A 23,775-nucleotide genomic window follows, 5' to 3' on the forward strand; every position below is an offset into this window, starting at 1 on the left:
CTGACTTATGAAATTAATCTTCTTTTTAAAATTAACTTTTATTTATTTGAATGTTTGAAAGATCCACATTTATAGAGGCAGACACAGATCTTCCATCTACTAGGTCATTTCCCAAATGCCCCCAAAATACAGAGCTGGATCTGGCTAACGTCAGAAGCTGAAGTGTCAATCTAGGCCTTCAAATAGACTGGAAGGGACCCAAGTACTTGAGTTATCACCTGCTGTCTTTCAGGTTATACATTGGCAGGAAGTTAAAATTCCAAGTTGAACCAGGGTTCAAACTCAGGCAATCCAATACTAGAAGTAGGTGTACCAATTGTCTTTTTTTTTTTTTTTTAGATTTATTTATTTGTTTGCGAGGTAGCATTAGAGAGAGTGAGAGGGAGAGACTGAGAGAAAGGTCTTCCATCCACTGGTTCACTCCCCAAATGGCTGCAACGGCCGGAGCTGAGCTGATCTGAAGCCAGGAACAAGGATCATCTTCTCAGTTTTCCATGCAGGTAACAGATGCTCAGGCCATCTTCTACTACTTTCCCAGCTCATAGCAGAGAGCTGGAATGGAAGAGAAGTAGCTGGAAGTAGAACCGGTGCCCATACGGGGGGATGCCATTGCAACAGGAGGAGAATTAACCTGAGCCACAGCACCGGCCCCCCAAATGAGTTTTTAACTGAGGTGCTAAATGTACGTCCCTAATCTTGATTAAAAAATAAACCATCATTCACATACTAGAAAATATCAAAGTATTTTATTGCTATTTATGGACCATATGAATAATTAGTCTTTACAGAGTAGAAGATAGAGTTTGTGAAAATCATATTGGATAAATAATTCATAATGACAGGAAATGTAAGTATTCAGGGATAAAACAGTGACTTTGTCAAGTCTAGCTCTGGGAAAATTCAGTCCAGATATTGTAGATTGATAACCCATAAATTATATTAAGTCAGCATCATTGTTTTATTTAATATGTATAATATTTTGAAAACTTGTAAATGTCAGTTGAAAATCCTGATTTTTGTCTTCTGTCAAAAATTTGGAATACTTGTCCTTTAGTGAGCCCTTGTTGCTACCTGCTAACAATTAGCTGAACAGTTTAGTTTTTGATCTATCTCCATCACTCCTGTTGTTTATTCCTGCTCAGCTTCTAGCTTCTCTCATATTTCTTGGCTCTGTACATATTATATTGCCAGATCTGTCAACTAGCTTTGTTGATTGCCAGTCATGTAATACCTAACTCACTTGGTGGAAATATCAAATTGTCTTACCTGTCTTAATATAGTTGGTAAATTAAAGGTTAACTGAATATTTGAAGTAGTTCACTATAATATGCTATTAATTATTGTCCTAGAATATTTTCCTGTTTAGTGTTAACTTGACAAATTCTCTTATCTAAGATTGTCTAGTAAAAATTATCAATTTGACAGTATTATCAAATGTAGTGGAACACTATTATTATAGTACTGAATAAAACTTTACCTTTAATTTTGTAATATTTTGTGGTTAGTAATATACATTTTTTTAGTAGAAAAACTATATGCAGGAAAATTTAGAGAAGAAAGAAAATTACCCACAACCAAAAGTCAATGGGTGTGTGTGTATGTTTGTGTGTGTATACAAGTAATGTATATGAATTATGTATATGTTGTATATATTTATAAAATTTTTTAAAATTTATATATGATGAACAAATTTCATATATACAGATTTAAGAGCATAGTGATACTACCCACTCTAACCTCCTTCCCGTCTACCCTCCTTACTCATTCCTTTCTTATTTTTTCTTTTAGTTTATCTGATGATATACATTCAGTTTATTTTATAATCACATGGTTAACCATCCAACAAATAAAGATTTGAAAAACCATTGTTCCTCAAGAGTGTAGACAAGGCTTTAAACAAGAATCAAATCTCAAAATGTCAGTTTTGGTCATATACATTATTTTGTTGTGCTCTGTATGTTAATTACCACAAATCAGGAAAAACATATATTTGTCTTCTTGGGAATGGCTTATTTAAGCATCATGGTTTCCAGTTGCATCCATTTTGTTGCAAAAGATAGGACTTCATTTTTTTTTTTTTTATGTCCGAGTGGTATTCTACAGCAATACATATATTATATTTTCTTTATCAAGTCATCATTTTATAGATTTTGTAAGCCAAAATAATAGTTAAAATTAAAGGCTAAAATTTAAAATTAACAATTTTGAATAGTAGTTTTTCTCCTTCTTACCATATTGTCAAAAATTTCCTGTGTCACTAAATTAAGTGAATATACCTTAGACAGGAAGTACATTTTTCCTTTTGTTTAATAACAGATAACAAATACCTATTTGCCTTTTTTTTTTTTTTTTTTGACAGGCAGAGTGGACAGTGAGAGAGAGGGACAGAGAGAAAGGTCTTCCTTTGCCGTTGGTTCACCCTCCAATGGCTGACACGGCCAGCGCGCTGCGGCTCGTGCACCGCGCTGAACCGATGGCAGGAGCCAGGTACTTATCTTGGTCTCCCATGGGGTGCAGGGCCCAAGGACTTGGGCCATCCTCCACTGCACTCCCTGGCCACAGCAGAGAGCTGGTTTAGAAGAGGGGCAACCGGGACAGAATCCGGTGCGCCGACCGGGACTAGAACCCGGTGTGCCGGTGCCGCAAGGCGGAGGATTAGCCTAGTGAGCCGCGGTGCCGGCCCAATTTGCCTTTAATATAAAACTAATCTGGTTAAGAACAATCTGTCTTGCTCAGTTAATTTGTAAGACAAAAGTCTGTAAACAAAACAAAAAATAAGAATAACATATACAATGAAAGGAAGAAAAAAGGAAGATATTTTTCTTCAATTTTATATTCTTTTTTTTAACATTTATTTATTTGAAAGAGTTACATACAGAGAAGGAGTGGCAGAGACAGAGAGAGGTCTTCTTTCCATTGGTTCACTCCCCAGTTGGCTTCAATGGCCAGAGCTGCACCGATCTGAAGCCAGGAGCTTCTTCTGGGTCTCCCACATGGATGCAGGGGTTCGAACACTTGGGCCATCTCCTACTGCCTTCCGAGGCCACAGTAGAGAGCTGGATCGGAAGTGGAGCAGCCGGGACCCAAACCAGCACCTACATGGGATGCCGACACTGCAGGCGGTGGCTTTACCTGCTGTGCCACAGCACCGGCCCCAATTTTATATTCTTTGCCAAGCTTCTAATTTGGTCTGACCTCATAAATCAGACTTAGAAATATTTCTGTCACTTAACAGGCAAGATGTTTTAGCCTCAGAAAACTGCTACTATAATCTGAAAGATCCTCATTTTTCAAAATTAAACTGATTAAAAATAGCTCAGTAATTGAAAATGAATAATTCAAAGAAATAATGTTATCCTTTACTAAATTGGAATCCTTTTCTCCTATTTTATTAAGCATAAGAACCAGTAAGTTGGATATGGGGGAACTTTTAATTATTGTGTTTATGTTTGGAACTAAAGATGGGCCTATTTATTCTTCACAGAACTGAAATCTACAGCTTCACTTTGCTTGTTACTCATAACAGTTCCAGCAGTATAATGAGTGCATTTTATTCAGCATACTCAACAAAACTCATGTAAAATACAGTCCTGGATAGATTTAATAAGATTTTGGTAGTTTATGATTTGGCTTTACAGATAAAAGCAGACTCAGAGTACCAAATAGCTTGACCTAGTAGTATGACAAGTCAGCAAGAGGTGAGGCTCAGAACTCATTGCCTGACATAATACTTAGCCATTGATTCGTTGTTTCCCCTGAAGCTCATCTTGCCTGCTTTATTAAGTTCAAAGAATGTGAAGGCCACGTGTTTTTCAAAATGGCATTCTATTAGCTTTTTGTTTTATTAAACACTTTCAACTTTCCATTCATTTTCTTTTTCCTGACTCAAGAGCTATGGTTTTGACGTGATTTCATGTGCCTGTGAAGCATTGTATTATTAGCATGAAATATTTTGAATTCTTTTCATACTTAACTGTACAAAGATTGAGCTATTAAAATAAAAATGAAGATAATTTTATATCGCCTTATACACCAAGAAATAAATAAACTTCTTTAAAAGTAGAAAATGAGCTTACAATATAAACCTTTATCCCTGCTTTTTTCTATTTTTAGTGCAAATAATAAAATTAATAAATATTAAAATCAACAATGCATATTTACTAATAAGCAAGTAGAATAAATGGGGATTATACAAAAAATTATTTATCTTTCTAGGTCAGTGGCTCAAAGGACATTACACTTAGGAAAAAATATTGTACAATAACAAATATAACATTACCATCACAGATATATAACAATTTAAGTGCATATTTCAGACTGTTAATACCCCAAACAATATTTCTGGTAATGTGGATAACCTCCTATTTTAAAATGGTCATTTTTCATGATACTATAATTTATAACAAGAGATCATAATAAAAAGTATTTTAATAGACACGGTCAGTGATTTTCCAGAAGTTGCTCTTATAGTTCTGGTCTCTTCCATCATTCTCCTCTCTACTCTTATCCTCATTTTCAGCAGCTAGGTTATTTACTCATCAGATATATCAGAAATTCAGTAATCTTGATTGGGCATTAGAAAGTAGATCACAGCTGAGGTCCAGAAGGGCTGTTTATAAAGCTCAAAGCAGCATTTTAACTTTCCCACATAATAGGTTATTTTATCATTGTCATTACTGTGTTTCCTAAACCTTAAAAAGAAATCTAAAATAAATCTGTTTGTTTTAACCACCCTGTTGAACTGTAGAACAATTTTGCTTTAGTTTCCTTTCACTACTTTGGAAAATAAAAGAGTTTAAGTGTAGTTCTGTGATTCTTACTGTCTTTAAAGGTCATCTGCTCTGGCCAGCAAGGTTTCTAGGTGATGAGAAATTGATTTACCCAGAAAACAAGGGGAGCCTAGTTTTTAACTCTTCCTAATGGCCTTCACGAGGGAATTAGAACATCTTCCTTAGAGAGCTTGACAAGCTCTGGCATGCATGGGGGTCGAGCTGCACTATAAACATGTTAGTGTCTTGACTGCGAATTGCTTGCCACCTAGATGAATGCTCGTCACACTCTCGGGGAGACACTTGTCACAGCCTCCCGAAGACCTGCTTATCATTCATGTGGTCACTTCCATTACCTCTGCTCAGACTGTGCTGACCTGCTATTAGTGACTCTAATTTAATTTCCCTCACCAGTGTCATGGGTTATTTCTTCCATTACTTGAGAGATTTAATTTACAGGGTAAACTCCATCACATGAGAGAAAGAGTTTTTCATGACAGTAGGAACAAGTACCTTTTGAAGATTAAGATGATGCTAGCTATTTATCTTGGTCATCTCAATAGCTAGCAGTTGAAATTTCATTGAATGGTAATATATTCATTTATTGATGGTGTTTCTGACAGGCAGTAAGCATTGTATGTTTTACTGATTTCCACAGAGTCATTTTTGCTGCTGTTCATTCAGAGAATCTTAAATAACACATACAACATGATTTCTGGAAGGTAGAGTAAAAACGTAGAAGGATACTATTTCATCCTTGTTCCATTATGGACTTAAGAATCCAACTTCCCTAGATTTTATTAGAGTATTTCAAAAACAATAGTTGGAGAAATATCTCACTTGTTCAAGATAGATTTAGGGCCTGAAAGGTGCTATTTTCCCAGTTCCTAGATTTGGTTTGAATAAATGCCTGCCAAGGGGCTCCCTTTATCAAACAAATAATGGAGGCAAAATGGATGCACAGCATTATAGATGATAAAAATTAAAATGCACTGATCATTTTTTCCCTAATCACCAATTGCCATATTTTCACTTACTTTTTTCTTTATTCCTCATTTTAACACTTCATTTACATGATTTGCCCTTTAAACTTTTTAAACTAAGCTGCTTAGTTTAAACACACTCAACGATACTTAGTCCTTCCAAATGAGTATCACTTTCCTTGTTCTGTGTTTAGCCTTCAAATGACTAGTGCCCTGTGAACTGTCATAAAGAAAAAAACAAAAACAAGCCAACAGACTTCCTGTCCTGACTCTGTGGTTCTAGATGTGCAAGGAGGAATGAATGTCTACTCATCTAATTTTACTTAAGTTTGTTTAGGTCCAAGCTTAGACCCATCTTGAACCCTTCTCTTTTGGTCACTACCTATATCTAATTATCTAGGAAATATCTTGGTAACAAAATTAATCTCTAATGTTACCATTTCTCCCAAATGAAGATGTCTCTGAGGGCAGAGACAGGGGTCTGTCACATACTGTCAAAGAAATGTATTGACCCCCACTGGATAATGAGACCAGGAACAATGGCACTACAGTCTATTTCAAATCTCAGTTCTAAGGAAGGAAAAAGACATTCTCATTGCACGTTCTTGTTTTTAATTTCTTTTTAAAAATTTATTTTATTTTATTTGAAAGGCAAAGTGATAGAGGCAGAGACACGGCTAGAAAGAGTTCTTCTACTCACTGCTCTCCTTCTCAAATGGCCACAATAATTGAGACTGGACCAGGCAGGAGACTGGACCAGGCTGAACCCTGGAGCCTGTAACTCCATCAAGTCTCTCACTGTTTTAAATTTCTATCTTAACTCTTATCTGCCCTCCTTATATATATATATATATATAAATTTGACAGATAGAATTAGGCAGTGAGAGAGACAGAGAGAAAGGTCTTCCTTCCGTTGGTTCACTCCCCAAATGGCCACTACGGCCAGAGCAAAGCCAATCTGAAGCCAGGAGCCAGGTGCTCCTTCCTGGTCTCCCATGTGGGTGCAGGCACCCAAGCATTTGGGCCATCCCCCACTGCCTTCCCAGGTCACAGCAGAGAACTGGAATGGAAGAGGAGTAGCCGGGACTAGAACCCGGCACCCATATGGGATGCTGGCACCTCAGGCAGAGGATTAGCCCTAAGTGAGCTACAGCACCGGCCCCAGCCCTCCTTTTCTATCTTAACTCTTTTCTGCCTTCTTTTTCTATAAATAGTGATAATTTTATATCCTTATGGAAAGTTCATTCCCCTTTGCCAGTGATTGTTCTATGGTGGGAATGTGAGCTTATTTTCATAAATGAGACAAACAGGAACTTCACAGAAGTTATTTCATTACCAAACTACAAGGAAAACAAAAACCTTTCTGCATGTGTTCCTTACTGCTTGGAACACTAATATGGCATTTGAGGCCAAGATGGCCGTATTGTGGCAGGAGAGGAATGCATGGGATAAGAAGCCAAAATGAGAATGATGGAAATAGCAATTGACTGAATTCTCAGACTGCCTAATTCTGGAATTTTAGTAAAATAAATAAGCTAACATTTTGTTTGTTGTCCACAACAAAATCACTTAAAACTAATGCATTTCCATATCATTTTGTCTGGGACTTCCTGTCATTATGCTCCATGAATTATTGAGTGATCTCATTCTTTCTATGTGGAACCCTGGGTCATTCAATTTGCTTAGACTATGACTGGAAAGTACATCATTGGATAAAATGTTTTGCCCTATGGATGAACTAATTACTGTTTGTTATGACTCTCTTCCTTTTTCATGTTACATGATGGCCTCTTTTTTTTTTCTTTTTTCTTTTTTTGACAGAGTGGACAGTGAGAGAGAGAGACACAGAGAAAGGTCTTCCTTTTTCCGTTGGTTCACCCCGCAATGACCGCTGCGGTCGGCGCACTGCGCTGATCTAAAGCCAGGAGCCAGGTGCTTCTCCTGGTCTCCCATGGGGTGCAGGGCCCAAGGACTTGGGCCATCCTCCACTGCCTTCCCGGGCCACAGCAGAGAGCTGGCCTGGAAGAGGGGCAACCGGGACAGAATCCAGTGCCCTGACCGGGACTAGAACCCGGTGTGCTGGCGCCGCAGGCGGAGGATTAGCCTATTGAGCCATGGCACCAGCCATGATGGCCTCTTAATCCCAGGATCCAGAATTCTGTGTAGTAGTCTAGTGCTATTGTTGATATATGGGGGTTTAAGTGAGGGTCTTCTAAGATGTTAAAAGTAGTTTGTAGAAGCTGAACTAAAAAAAAAGTTGATCAGACTATAGACTAGTGATTACTAGAGTCTAGAAGGATGAGGGTGTGCGTCAATAGAGGGACGTAGAATAATGAGTATCAACATGGAGTTAGATGGAATTGATACGGTCTGGTGTTTATAGTACAATGTAGAGATAAGCATTCACAATAACCTATAGCATATTTTATAAATTGCTGAAAAATAGCACTTCAAAGCCTCTGAGCATGGGATAAGTGTGAGATGGACAGGTTCATGGCCCCAGTTTGACCAATATACTCATACATGTACTAGAACGTTGCATGGAAACCAAGAGATATGTGCCATTATTACATGTTAATTCAGAATTTTAAAAAATGTTTAAGAAAACGAGAGAAGAAAATATGAAAAATATGATAAATATTATTGCCTTTCTGAGGGTTACTTGGAAAATTAATGGTTGGTAGATCTGAACATTTAAGTATAAAGAGTCCCCAGTGCTATAAAACTCAACTGTAACCTGAAGGACATGTAGAACAAAATAAGGATGTCAATAGCAGTCAGGGAAGGCCTGGTCTGCTAAGAAAATGTTGATATAAGAAAGTCAAACATTGGCAGTGCACTCTTCCAGATCATTCGATGAAGAAAAATTTACTGATAGGCCCTTAATATCATGGCACATCAAGCTTTCATCAATTGTGTAATTTCATTTCCTTCAGAGATTCCCCAATTCTTATACCAGATTTTTCAGGGTATTTTTTATAAAGCTAGTTACTTCCTTAGAAGACAATATAAATGAGTTTTTTATGATTTTTAATATAGATTTTATTTCTTCTTGGTGGTTGAATTATTTCTTGGGCTATGATTCCTTATCAACTATTGGAAAAATATTTTTATTATATTTGGGGAGAAATATTTGATCTTTGTAGTGATGGAATGCACTGTAATTTGATAGAATTTGAAAGCTGAACATGTAGCACCATTGACCTTTAAATATTTGAGAATTGACTGAGCTTTACAATAGTAGTGTTATGGTTAGGAAACTAATTTGGGTGCTCCCAATGTCCCTTTTGTTAAAGAGTTTATGTTAATGGGTTAAGAATGGAACTTCATGAAATTATTGTGTCTGAGGGCAGGGCCTTAGAAAATGATTGGTTAAAGTTGATAGTTTGGAACCCAGTGATTTGATCATGATGTCATAATGGAAGAATACATAGCAGGAAGGGGAAGACTGCTTCAGAGTGTCTCTGCTTCCTGACTTACCATGTGATCCTCCTTCGGCAGTGTGTTGCCATCCTCATCAGCACTGTATGAGGATGCTCAATCTTGTACAGGAAACCTCCAAAACTGTAAGCTGAAATAGACCTTCTTTTCTTCATGAGTAACTCAGATATTTTCACTAAAGTGATGAAAACTAACAGAAGCAGGATTGTAAATAACTTTAACAAATCTCTCACATAGTTGTATACCTCAAACTGAGATTTGTAGACAGAATGTTCAGTATTGTTGTAATATTTACTATTTGTATAATAGATTATTTATAGTGAATAATTCATGTGTGCTTGTTTGATTAATTCTTCTGTGCTCTTCTTTGTCCTTGGAAATCATGAGGAGTAAAATATTACATCTACTCTTGGCCCTGTCCATGAGTGAGTGGATCTAAATGCCTAGTTGGGTAATGATTGATCAGATTCAGCCTGCGATGGAACAGCATCCAGTACATGTCCCCTTGGAATTGGTCAGATGCATAATTACCTCTTGGGATGGCATATGTCTTAATATATTTTATAGTTTAGGCCAGTTATTTTTTTTTTTAAAGATGTTTAATGAAGATGACATTAGGAAAGATCCAGACTTTTGGTCAAAGATCAAAGTTCTAGGTCTGTCTTGCCCCCATGATTAACAGACTGACCTTTGGGAGATCACTTGTTAGCCCCACATTATGCTATATTATACAGCTTAATACTGTCTTCCTTAATTATCTTGCTGTGTTGTCAGGAGCAACAAATGAAATAGCATATTGAAAGAAAGACTTGAAATAGTTAAAAGCTTTTGCTTTTAATTAAATAAAAGTTATTATAAAACAGGTTTGGACTTCAATTTTCACAGCATTTTTCCATGTGAAAATTATAAACCTTTTTGTTTCTCTGTGCCTGAACTTAATTCTACTGACAGATCCCATTCAGTTTGATGAAAAAACACTTGATCTATGAATTCCTGAGGAAATTTCAACATTTCACAATTTGTCTGGCAGTTTTGAATTTAACTCAGGCAAATTAGAATTGCTCCCTTATGATTTTTCCTCCCCTGTGGTATCTCTGAAACCCAGACATCCTGTTTTCATGTTGTGTTGGTGGCTAAGAACAGGGTGTCTGGTCCATGGTTATCACTTGGCTATGCTGGTCATATGCTGTGATGTTCGGTCATCTCATCCTGTTCTTTCCTTTCTATAGTGTTGCATTAAGGTCCTGCATCTCCACTTGGCACTCATCCTGAATGTCTACATCAAGGTCCATTGCAGTGTCCCTTTGTCTCAACTATGAGACTTGTTTCTGCCTGTCCTGAGTGTCACTTCTCTAACATTCTTGTTCACACAGGGAGGATAGGAGTGATCCCTAGGCATTCCTCTTTTACTTTCCAAGGATCCAGGAGACTCTGAGAAGAATGCCATCCTTTCATAGATTAAGATGGATAGGAGGGGCTTGGTTTTCTGCACTCTGGATTCCTGAAACTCACCTGAAGGTTCAGTTACCTTTCACTCTGCTCCTGAAAGGATATAGTGCTGTCCCTTCTCCAGTGGCTGAAGTCTGTTTTTTCTCTTTTGGCATTATATATACCTAGTCAGGTAGGAAATTGGGAAGGGAAATGACTGTTGATTGTATTCAGATTCTATTAAAATCCTGCCTATCTTAATATTGGATTGAGGCATTTTGAACTTGATAGTCAAGAATTTGCAGGCTTCCAACATTAAGTCTTCTATGATTTCTCTACCAGAGCTAGGTTAGTGGGCACTAGGTGAAAGTGATAAAACTGAAGCAACACAGCAGGGATCCAAAACATTAATACAGTTTGTCATATAAAGTCATGTTTGTCCAATTTCCTTCTGATAAGAAATGTTTTTTTTAACTTTTATTTAATGAATATAAATTTCCAAAGTACAGCTTATGGATTACAATGCATCCCCCCTCCAAAACTTCCCTCCCAACCGCAACCCTCCTCTTTCCCACTCCTTCTCCCCTTCCATTCATGTCAAGATTCATTTTCAATTCTCTTTATATACAGAAGATCAGTTTAGCATATATTAAGTAAAGATTTCAACAGTTTGCACCCACATAGAAACAGAAAGTGAAAAATACTGTTTGAGTAACAGTTATAGCATTAAATCACAATGTACAGCACATTAAGGACAGAGATCCTACATGAGGAGTAAGTGCACAGTGACTCCTGTTGTTGACTTAACAAATTGACACTCTTGTTTATGGCATCAGTAATCACCCAAGGCTCTTGTCATGAGTTGCCAAGGCTATGGATGTCTTCTGAGTTCTCCGACTCTGATCATATTTAGACAAGGTCGTAGTCAAAGTGGAAGTTCTCTCCTCCCTTCAGAGAAAGGTACCTCCTTCTTTGATGACCTGTTCTTTCCACTGGGATCTCACTCGCGGAGATCTTTAATTTAGGTTATTTATTTATTTATTTATTTTTTGCCAGAGTGTCTTGGCTTTCCATGCCTAAAATATGCTCATGGGCTTTTCAGCTGGATCCGAACGTGTTAAGGGCTGCTTCTGGGGCCAGAGTGCTGTTTAGGACATCTGCCATTCTATGAGTCTGCTGTGTATCTCGCTTCCCATGTTGGATCATTCTCTCCCTTTTTAATTCTATCAGTTAGTATTAGCAGACACTAGTCTTGTTTATGTGCTCCCTTTGACTCTTAGTCCTATCATTATGATCAATTATGAACAGAAATTGTTCACTGGGACTAGTGAGATGGCATTGGTATAAGCCACCTTGATGGGATTGAATTGGAATCCCCTGGTATGTTTCTAACTCTACCGCTGAGGCAAGTCAGCTTGGGCATGTCCAAATTGTACATCTCCTCCCTCTCTTATTCCCACTCTTATATTTAACAGCAATCACTTTTCAGTTAAGTTTCAATACTTAAGAATAACTGTGTATTAATTACAGAATTCAACCAAAAGTATTAAGTAGAACAAACAAAAACAAATACTAAGAGGGATAACCGTATGAAGTTGTTCATCAACAGTCAGAGCAAGGGCTGATCAAGTCACCGTTTCTTTTCGTGTCCATTTCACTTCAACAGGTTTCCTTTTTGGTGCTTGGTTAGTAGTCACTGATCAGGGAGAATGTATGATATTTGTCCCTTTGGGACTGGCTTATTTCACTCAGCATAATGTTTTCCAGAATCCTCATTTTGTTGCAAATGACCAGATTTCATTGTTTTTGACTGCTGTATAGTATTCTATAGAGTACATATCCCATAATTTCTTTATCCAGTCTACTGTTGATGGGCATTTAGGTTGATTCCAGGTCTTAGTTATTGTGAATTTAGCTGCAATAAACTTTAAGGTGCAGACCATTTTTTTATTTCCCAATTTAATTTCCTTTGGGTAAATTCCAAGGAGTGGGATGGCTGGGTTGAATGGTAGGGTTATCTTCAGGTTTCTGAGGAATCTCCAGAATGACTTCCATAGTGGCTTGACCAGTTTGCATTGCCACCAACAGTGGGTTAGTGTCCCTTTTTCCCCACATCCTCTCCAGCATCTATTGTTGGTAGATTTCTGAATGTAAGCCTTTCTCACCGGGGTGAGGTGGAAAATCATTGTGGTTTTGATTTGCATTTCCCTGATTGCTAGTGATCTTGAACATTTTTTCATGTGCCTGTTGGCCATTTGGATTTCCTCTTTTGAAAAATATCTATTGAGGTCCTTGGCCCATCTCTTAAGTGGGTTGTTGTGGGGAGCAACTCGGACTATACTGTTACTGGAATTGGGACTTATTCTATGCATCTGCTCTCCCACAATATGGCGCTGGGAGAGAAGTAAACAGCTTCTACACAGCTGCCTCCAGTTCAGCCAATAAACTGTAGGACTTGTTCCTGATTGGAGGAGAGCAGCGTGCTCGGCGTGTGGGCAGCCGAGTTGGGATTGGTGGAAGAGGACTATATAGGAGGAGAGAGACGGCATGCACCAGGAACATCTAAGGGGAACATCTAAGGGGAACACCTGTGCAGCCCCCAAGAGAGCCGGCCGGCGGTGTGCTGCTCCCCTGCGGAAGTGGGGAAAGTGGCCAGGGGGAACCGCCCTTCCACGGAGGTGGAAGGGACAGTAGCCAACCCGGGAAGAACCAGCAGCAAACCTGGGGAGGGCCGAGCAGACGAAAGAACAGCGCAGGGTCCTGTGTCGTTCCTCCACGAAGAGGGGGAGCGACAGGTTGTTTGTTTTGTTGTTGTGGAGTTTCTTGATTTCTTTGTAGATTGTGGTTATTAATCCTTTACCTGTAGCATAGTTTGCAAATATTTTTTCCCATTCTGTCGGTTGCCTTTTCACTTTCCTGACTGTTTCTTTTGCAGTACAGAAACTTCTCAATCTGATGCAATCCCAATAGTTAATTTTGGCTTTGACTGCCTGTGCCTCCAGGGTCTTTTTCAGGAAGTTTTTGCCGGTGCCAATATCTTGCAGGGTTTCTCCAATGTTCTCTAATAATTTGATGGTGTCAGGTCGTAGATTTAAGTCTTTAATCCACATTGAGTGGATTTTTGTGTAATGTAGGGGTCTTGCTTCATGCTTATGCATGTGGAAATCCTGTTTTCCCAGCACCATTTATTGAATAGACTCTCCTTGCTCCAGGAATTGCTTTTAGATCCTTGATCAAATATAAGTTGACTGTAGATGTTTGGATTGATTTCTGGTGTTTCAATTCTGTTCCATTGGTCTATCCATCTGTTTCTGTACCAGTACCATGCTGTTTTGATTACAACTGCCCTGTAGTATGCCCTGAAATCTGGTATTGTGATGCCTCCAGCTTTGTTTTTGTTGTACAAAATTGATTTAGCTATTCGAGGTCTCCTGTGTCTCCGTATGAATTTCAGCATCATGTTTTCTAGATCTGAGAAGAATGTCTTTGGTATCTTGATTGGTATTGCACTGAATCTGTAAATTGCTTTTGGGAGAATGGAGATTTTGATGATGTGGATTCTTCCAATCCATGAGCATGGAAGATTTTTCCATTTTTTGGTATCCACTTCTATTTCTTAATCTTTAAGATTTTGTAATTCTCATCGTAGAGATCTTTAACGTCCTTGGTTAAGTTTATTCCAAGGTATTTGATTGTTTTTGTAGCTATTGTGAATGGGATTGATCTTAGCAGTTCTTTCCCATCTTGGCATTGCCTGTGTATACAAAGGCTGTTGATTTTTGTGCATTGATTTTTTTTTTGACAGGCAGATTAGACAGAGAGAGAGAGAGAGAGACAGAATGTGCATTGATTTTATATCCTGCTACTTTGCCAAACTCTTCTATGAGTTCCAATAGTCTCTTAGTAGAGTTCTTTGGATCCTCTAAATAAAGAATGATATTGTCCACAAAGAGGGATAGTTTTTCTTCATTCCCAATTTGTATCCCTTTAATTTCTTTTTCTTGCCTGATGGCTGTGGCTAAAACTTCCAGAACTATGTTGAATAGTGTGGTGAGAGAAGGCATCCCGGTCTGGTACCAGATCTCAGTAGAAATGCTTCCAACTTTTCCCCATTCAATAGGATGCTGGCCGTGGGTTTTTCATAAATTGCTTTGATTGTATTGAGGAATGTTCCTTCTATACCCAATTTGCTTAGAGTTTTCATCATGAACGGGTGTTGTATTTTTTCAAATGCTTTCTCTGCATCTATTGAGATAATGATATGGTTTTTCTTCTGCAGTCTGTTAATGTGGTGTATCACGTTGATTGATTTGTGAACATTGAACCATCCCTGAATACCAGGGATAAATCCCACTTGGTCTGGGTGGATGATCTTTCTGATGTGTTGTTGCATTCTATTGGCCAGAATTTTATTGAGGATTTTTGCATCTATGTTCATCAGGGATATTGGTCTGTAATTCTCTTTCAATGCTGCATCTTTCTCTGGCTTAGAGATTAAGGTGACGCTGGCTTCATAGAAAGAATATTGGAGGATTCCATCTTTTTCTAATTTTCTGAATAGTTTGAGAAGAATTGGAGTTAGTTCTTCGTTAAATGTCTGGTAGAATTCAGTGAATCTGTCTGGTGCAGGACTTTTCTTTATTGGGAGGGCCTTTATTACTGTTTCAATTTCTTTTTCAGTTATGGGTCTATTTAGGTTTTCTATGTCTTCATGGTTCAATGTAGGTAGATTGCATGTGTCCAGGAATCTATCCATTTCTGATAGGTTTCCCTGTTTGCTGGCATACAAGTTCTTGTAGTAATTTCTGATGATTCTTTTTATTTCTGTGGTGTCTGTTGTTACGTTTCCTTTTTCATCTCTGATTTTATTGATTTGGGTCTTTTTTTAGTTAGTTGGGCTAATGGGGTGTCAATTTTGTTTATTTTTTCAAAAAGCAGCTCTTCGCTTGGCTGTTTTTTTTTTTTTGTAATTTTTTTTGGTTTCAATCCTGTTGATTTCTTCTCTGATTTTAATTATTTCTCTTCTCCTACTACATTTGGTTCTGGTTTGCTGCAGTTTTTCTAGATCCTTGAGATGAAATGAAAGCTCATTTATTTGGTGCCTTTCCAATTTCTTGATGTAGGCATCTATTGCTATGAACTTCCCTCTCATCACTGCTTTTGCTGTATCCCATAAGTTTTGATATGTTGTGTTGAATTCCTCATTTACTTCCAGAAAGTTTTTGATTTCTCTTTTGATTTTTTCTATGATATAGTGTTCATTCAGGAGCATGTTGTTCAATCCCCATGTGTTTGCATATGCTCTAGTGATTCCTGAGTTGTTAATTTCCAACTTCATTCCACTGTGGTCTGAGAAGCTGCATGGTATGATTGTAATTCTTTTAAATTTGCTGAGACTTGCTTTTTGGCCTAGTATGTGGTCAATCCTAGAGAAGGTTCCATGCACTGCTGAGAAGAATGTAAAATCTTTAAATGTAGGATTGAAAGTTCTGTATATATCTGTTAGATCCATTTGGGCAATAGTGTCAATTATATCTGCTGTTTCCTTGTTGATCTTCTGTCTGGTTGATTTGTCTATTTCTGAGAGTGGAGTATTGAAGTCCCCCAGTACTATTGGATTGGGGTCTAAGTCTCCCTTTATTTAAGTCCCTTAACAAATCTTTTACATAAACCGGTGCCCTGTAATTAGGTGCATATACATTTTATAATAGTTACATCTTCCTGTTGAATTGAACCCTTAATCATTATATAGTGTCCCTCTTTGTCTCTCTTAACAGTTTTTGTGTTAAAGTTTATTTTACCTTATATAATATGTCTATGCCAGCTCTTTTTTGATTTCTGTTGGCATGGAATATCTTTTTTTCACTTTTCAGTCTGCATGCATATTTGTTGGAAAGATGTGTTTCTTGTAGGCAGCAAATAGATGGGTTTTGTTCCTTAATCCATTAAGCCAGTCTGTGCCTTTTAACTGTAGAGTTGAGGCCATTAATATTCAATGTGACTATTGATAAATAGTGACTTTGTCCTGCCATTTTCCCAAAGATATTTTCTAGTAGATGCTTTGAGCTTCCTGTGATCTTTTACTGGGAGGTTTTCTTCCTTTACCTTCTTTCATGTTGATGGCTGTGTTTCTGTGTTTCTGTGTAGCACATATTTAAGCATTTTTTGCAGGGCTGGTCGAGTGGCGACAAATTCTTTCAATTTCTGTTTGCTATGAAAGATCTTTATTTCACCTTCATTCACAAATGAGAGCTTTGCAGGATATACTATCCTGGGCTGGCAGTTTTTCTCTCTTAGTACCTGGGCTATATCTCGCCATTCCCTCCTAGCTTGTAGGGTTTCTGATGAGAAGTCAGCTGTGAGTCTAATTGGAGATCCTCTGAGAGTAATCTTGCACATTTTAGGATCTTTTCTTTATGTTTCACTGTGGTGAGTTTAATTACAATGTGTCATGGTGAGGATCTCTTTTGCATGTTTACTAGGGGTTCTATGAGCTTCCTGTGCTAGGATGTCTCTGTCCTTCTCCAAACTTGGGAAATTTTCTGCTAATATCTCACTAAAAAGGCCTTCTAATCCTTTCTCCCTCTCCATGCCTTCAGGAACTCCTAGAACCCTAATGTTGGTTTTTTTAATAGTATCCTGTAGATTCCCGACAATATTTTTCAGATTTCTAATTTCCTCTTCTTTTCTTTGGTTTGACTGTATCCTTTCCTGTGCTCTGTCTTCTAAGTCCGATATTCTCTCTTCTGCTTCACCCATTCTGTTTTTAAGGCTCTCTAATGTGTTTGTCATTTGAGCTATTGAATTCTTCATTTCATTATGATTTCTCTTCACTATCACAGTTTCATGTTCTACTAGTTGCTTCATTTCATTTTGATTCCTCCTTAATATTTCATTTTCACGAGAGATTTTCTATCCTGTCCAGTAAGGATTTCTGTGGTTCAAGAATTTGTTTTTAAGAACTTCTTAATGTTCTTATCAATTTTTTGAGATCTGCTTCTTGCATTTCTTCTATCTCATCATCTTCATAATCTTGAATTGAGCTGTCTATTTCATTTGGGGGCGTTGTAGTGTCTTCCTTGTTCTTGTTACCTTGGTTTCTGCATTTGTTGTTTGGCATTGTGGAGATATTTTTTGGTTTCTTTGCTGTGGTGTTTTTTTCTCGTTATACTATGACTCTAGATTAAGTGGACTGTCTGCTTTTGATGGATCCTTAGAGGCTATGATGGGTTTGGCCAGAGAGCTCTGTTTGGTTCTTCAGGGTTAAGGCTGTGCCAAAGGTGACTCACCCAGGTTGTTCTCTCTCTCACTCTCTCTCTCTCTCTTTTTTTGACTCAGTTGGGAAGTAATTCCACACAGCTGAGTGGAATTGAGGGTAGTTGATGTATGAAATCTGGCCCCTGTGGGTATTAGTCTGCTCTACCTCTGGGACCACACAAAGAGTTTATGCAGCCCTCAGTGTGGTCTCAGATTTCTCTACAGTCTCTCATTGGGTTGCCAAGGTTACCGAGTTTGTGTACTCGGTGAGTTCTCTCGCCCCCCACCCCCTCAGATTTTCGCAGTCTCAGTTTGTTAGCTCCACAATTCCACTAGTTCCTAACCTCCAGTTATTTGTCCCCACCAGAGTCAGGTTTTTCTGCTTGGTTGATGGCAGGCGCCGCTTCACATGTGTCCAAAATGGTGCCTGCTCTTTGTCTTGCTCGGCTTTGTAAGGTGGGTGGAGAGAGAGGCTAGTGTCCGTGCTGGTTCCCCTTATTTTTTTATTTTTTTCTCTCCTCCAGTCAACCTGGCGTACTTTCCCCAGAGGGACTTCAAGCCTCGTTCCCTCTAGGCTCTTTCTGCCTTTCCCCGTCAATGTCTCAGGTTACCGAGAGGTTTTTGTCTCACCTCCCCTTCTGGCACTGGCATGCAGACTCTGCGGCTTGGCTTCCACGTGGTGGGCAACCTTGCTCTCCCCGTAGGTCCTCCGTGTCACATCCACTAGATCCAGAAGAGTTTCCTCTGCGATTTTTTCCTGAGCCTTTTCCTGAGACTATAGTATCTCCCCTTTTATTAAACTATCTTTTCCCGGACTATCAGTGCGCACCCTCACTATTCCACCATCTTGGCTCCATTCCTCCTGATAAGAAACTTCATGATATTGCTCAAGATATTGATTTCTTGGAATGATGAAAGCTTGAAATGTGAACTTTGGGCATATGCATCTCTAAAATAAATACTGCTGGAATCATAAATTGAACATAAGGCATAGTGTCGTAATTTACTTCTATTTTAATATATTGCAATGTATTTATTTTTCTTGTATCCTTAAATATGGTTGTTGGGTGACTGCTGTCTTTTTAAGAAGTATGTATTCTTATAGCATCGTGTATCATTTAGAGATGGATGAAGATCTTTGAAAAATGCCTTTGGACCTCATTTAGGTGTTGTGGGCTTTAATAGTATCAATAACTTGCATGTACACTAGGAGGATTTAATGAACAAATAAATAATTACCTTCAAATATGGAAAGTTAAGTGTTAACTTTAAAAGAGGAGGGACAGGCCGGTGCCGCGGCTCACTAGGCTAATCTTCCGCCTTGCGGCACCGGCACACCGGATTCTGTCCCGGTTGCCCCTCTTCCAGGCCAGCTCTCTGCTGTGGCCAGGGAGTGCAGTGGAGGATGGCCCAAGTGCTTGGGCCCTGCACCCCATAGGAGACCAGGATAAGTACCTGGCTCCTGCCATCGGATCAGTGTGGTGCGCCGGCCACAGCGCGCTGGCTGCGGCGCCCATTGGAGGGTGAACCAACGGCAAAAGGAAGACCTTTCTCTCTGTCTCTCTCTCTCACTGTCCACTCTGCCTGTAAAAAATAAAAAAAATAAAAAAAAAAAAAGAGGAGGGACAGGGGTTTGGCTCGTTGGTTCAAATGCCACTTTGGAAGTCCGTATCCCACTTTGGAATGCCTGGGTTGAGTCCTTACTGTGCTCTGCATTCCAGCTTTCTGCTCGTGCACATCCTGGGAGGCAGCAACTGATAGCTCAAGTACTTGAGTCCCTGCCACTCATGTGGGAGATTCAGAGGGAGTTCTGGTCTCCTGGATGCAGGTTGGTCCAACTTCTCCTGTTGCTGGTATTTGGGAATTGAACCAGTGGATGGAAGATTTATCTGTTTCTGTCTTTGTCTCTGTTTATCTCTGTATTTCAAGTAAATAAAAATAAATAAAAATTTAATTATAAAATTCCTTTAAAAATTAGAGAAAAAAATTTAAAGAGATATTAAAGATCAAACAATTTTGACTTCAAACATGTTATATATAGATGAAGTTTGATGAGTGCATTTGTAGAGCATTTATTTATTTTGTAAATGAAACAGTAGCCCAACACCTTGAAGTTAATAGTACGTTTAGATAGCAAGAAATTAAAACTAAATAACAGGAAAAAAATGAAAACCCTACAAAACACAATGGTATAAGTACAATAATCAAATGACCAAGTAGTACCAGAATTCTAAATGTCTTCATAAATTGCACTATATCTTTGTGCATTTTTAGACAATGTAAATAATATGAAAATACAACACAATGTTCTAATACAAAATTTTAATTGTCTACCACTTTGTAACTAACATCAACCAAATTTCCTTCAGTTAAGGATGTTAAAGTTTTATGTTATATTGTCAACAAGGTACCATGAATCATGACTGTGATATAATTCTTTAAAATATAGTTTGTGTGTATACCATTCTTACAGAGACATTCTGAATGGAAATATATGCTGTTGCTTTAAAAAACAAAACAAAGGTAACTGAAAGATTTAGCTATTTTGGCTCATCTCTGTCTTTTAGTAAGTTACTGTGAGAAGCTCAGACGCAGCCCACCCCAGGCTAGACCAACCCAGCCTGGCCTAGCCCGGTTTAGGAGGTATGTTAAGCTAATACCTGTTAGGTTATTTGACTTCAGGGCTTAGTTATCAGCTTTGTGTACTTCTTTTCTCTTAGCTTCCTCCTATCATATCCATAGCTGCCATCTAGCAATGTGATGTAACATAGCATCTTACCAGCTTCTCTTTGTTGGTTTTCATTGTGCTCCGGGGTTTGCCTTTCTTGAAGCTGAAGTTGCTGACATTGCTCTTAGTATCAGCCTGGGTGGTTGCCTTGGTGTTTATGTAGGCAGGCAGTTAGGATTAAATCCATTAGGTTTGTGAGCTGGAGATCACACCCCCTATGTGATCTCACGCCCCTACCTGACCTCACCTGGACAGCTACCTGCCAATCAGACTATGTAACCACTCCCCTTTGGGAGTAAATAAAAGGCCCGGAGCACAGTGGGCCCCTCCCTTGTTGTACTGCGCCTTCAGGTGCATGGCCTTTTGTCCAGGGCTCTGCCTCTGCTTTCTTGCTCATATGCCTTGTTCCATGTGGCTCCCGGGCTGTTCCTGGTATGGACCTAACTTGTGCTTCTAGACTTCTTTCTCCCCTAAAGCCCTCACTTTTCTATGCATTTCTCTCACTGAATAAAACGTTAAAAACTTACTATGTAGCCTATTTTATTTTGAGCCGATATTCAGAATTCTTATCTGAATACATGTCCAGAACACACAGAATTATTAATATTTAAAATTATTAATAAGTCTAGCCAATATCAGTATCTATCCTTGAGGCAGATGTGAGATGGAAGCATTGAATGGATAAGAAAACCTTGCTTCACTGACTTTTAAATCCAGTATTTAACAAACCCCAAATTTTCCTGGACTATCTCCCCAGGATGAAGTTTATCTCTTAGTCCTTAATTAAGACCAGGGCTTAGAGAGTCTTCACAACCATCCTTCCTCAAGTAATGGCTCTCTGCCCACAGTTTACACTTGTGGAACAGAGACAGCACAAAGATGCCACTGCCTGCCATGTGGAGAAGAGCCTGGATTACTGTATCCTATGGTTGTCATAGTTAAAGTTGTCATATAACAAATGCATTCTACAGGCAAGAAAATCAGGTCCACAGACCCAGTACAGAGAAAAGTTATTATTTTCTAGTAATTTTTTAAAATTTTAATCTCAGATTTACAGAGAAAGTGTAGCAAAGTAGTAGATAGCATTCCCCTAAATCCCACACTGCTTTTCTCTGTTATTACTTCTTCCATTACTATGCTACATGTATCATAATTAATGAACCAATATTGAAACATTATTACTAGGGCTGTTGCTGTGGTGCTATAGGTTAATCTTCTGCCTGTGGCACCGGCATCCCCTACAGGCACTAGTTCTAGTCCCAGATGCCATAGCTCTCTGCTATGACCTGGGAAAGCAGTGGAAGATGGCAGAAGTGCTTGGGCCCCTGCACCCGCATGGGAGACCCAAGGAGGCTCCTGGTTCCTGGCTTCTGATCGGCTCAGCTCCGGCCATTGTGGCCATTTGGGGAGTGACACAGTGGATGGAAGACCTTTCTCTCTTTCCCTCTCACTCTCTGTAATTCTACCTCTGAAATAAATAAGTGAAATCTTTAAAAAAAGCAAAAAAGAGAAATATTATTATTAATTTGAATCTGTATTCTTATTTGGATTGCCATAGCCTTTGTCTAAGCTTATTTTTCTGTCTTAGTGTCCTATCCAGGACATCACCTTAAATTTCATTGTTGAATCCTTGGGTGCCTTCTGGTTTCAAAAGTGGTGAAGGCTGCCTTAATGTTTCCCTCTGCTTAACTATAGACAATTTGTTGACATCCCCTTGCTTAGAGAATATAGTTTAGAAAACTTGCATTTATGGGTTATTTCTGTGTCCCTTGAAATGTGTGTTCATCTTTTCTAGCCTCTTGCCTGTTTTGCAACCCAGGAATGTCTTTCTAAAGAACCTGGAAATCATAATGAACATGGAAGGAAATATAACTCTTCTATCTCTATAGGAAAGAAGCCTAAATTCATTAGTCTGTAATTAGCAGACACAGATGACCTAATAACATTGACAAACCAAGAATATCCCAATGTGCTTGATATGTTCCTTTGATAAACCTCCCTAATGTCTGTTGTGACTTTTCCAGTAACTCATCCTAGTGCTTGAAAACCCTCCAGATTTTTATTTCAGTGGAGTTGAGTTTTTCTTATTGTGATAATTTTGAATAAAGTCTTCCTTGCCTGTGATTCTTTGTTCAATGTAGTTTTTGCTCTGATGATAGTTTCTCAGATATTTTCTTTTCTTCCTCTTTCCCTCCCTCCCTCCCTCCCTCCCTCCCTCCCTCCCTCTCTCTCTCTCTCTCTCTCTCTCTCTTCCTTCCTTCCTTCCTTCCTCCCTCCCTCCCTCCCTCCCTCCCTCCCTCCCCCCCCCCTTATGAGGAGAGGGATAATAACCATGAAACTTTTGTGAAGTTCTGATCAGTATTTTGTAGATTGAACTTCTGTTGAAATTTTCCTGATATTTTCCTCATGATTAGGTTGGTGTGTGTTTGTGGGAAAACAGATGAAATGTGCCATTTCATCCCTTCAGATCAAGGGCACTGATAACAGCATGATTCATAATTGGTGTTGACTATGATCAGCAGGATGAGGTTGCTTTCATCAAATCCATCCCTGCTTTTTATATTTTCCTACTTTGTGCAGCCCACACTTGAGGCTTGTGCCATTCTTCCTTGAGGGTGGAGAGTTTAATATATATTATTTGGAATTCTTCACGGGAAGATTGCACATATTTTATCCTTCTTTATTCATAAATAATCAAGTAATTTATTGACATCTGGATGGATATTTCTTTCATATGTTGTGTTAGTTTCCAGTGCTGCTTTAGTTGTTTTGTTACTCAGCTCCGAGTCACCTTGATATATTCCCACCTTTGTTATTTATTTTTACTTACTCATTGACAGAACATGATGTTCTGGCCTCATTCTGTGCATTTTCTGATTCAGTCCCAGATTTAGCTATTTCTCCAAGGAGCTTTGATTTCTTTCACTTGAGAATAGTATCAGATGTAAACATCTGAGCATGAAGTGTGCTGATTACTATTGGTGGCAAACTTGGTTTTAGGCCCTTTCAATTCACACAACAAGGAAGTATATATGTATTCTATTTGTGTGCATATATATCTATAAATATTTCTATGTAATCATCTATATAATAAGGAAATAATATTGATGTATTGAACAGTAATCCATTGACACCTGGATTATTCTCACCTCTTGTTTCTAAGTCTCAC

The 23,775-nt window shown here is 38.6% G+C and overlaps 1 long non-coding RNA gene across 1 annotated transcript in view; it reads left to right on the forward strand.

Moving 5' to 3' along the window:
* Nucleotides 1-9,190: 9,190 nt before the first annotated feature.
* The window catches only part of LOC138849607 (uncharacterized), a 337,768-nt gene continuing 323,183 nt past the window's right edge, over nt 9,191-23,775 (forward strand). The window contains exon 1 of the long non-coding RNA XR_011388564.1: nt 9,191-9,318. This is a non-coding gene — a long non-coding RNA (uncharacterized lncRNA). The remainder of the gene's footprint in view (nt 9,319-23,775) is intronic.

This window comes from Oryctolagus cuniculus, chromosome 5, assembly GCF_964237555.1.
Source record: "Oryctolagus cuniculus chromosome 5, mOryCun1.1, whole genome shotgun sequence".
In the NCBI taxonomy this organism is placed as follows: Eukaryota; Metazoa; Chordata; class Mammalia; order Lagomorpha; family Leporidae; genus Oryctolagus; species Oryctolagus cuniculus.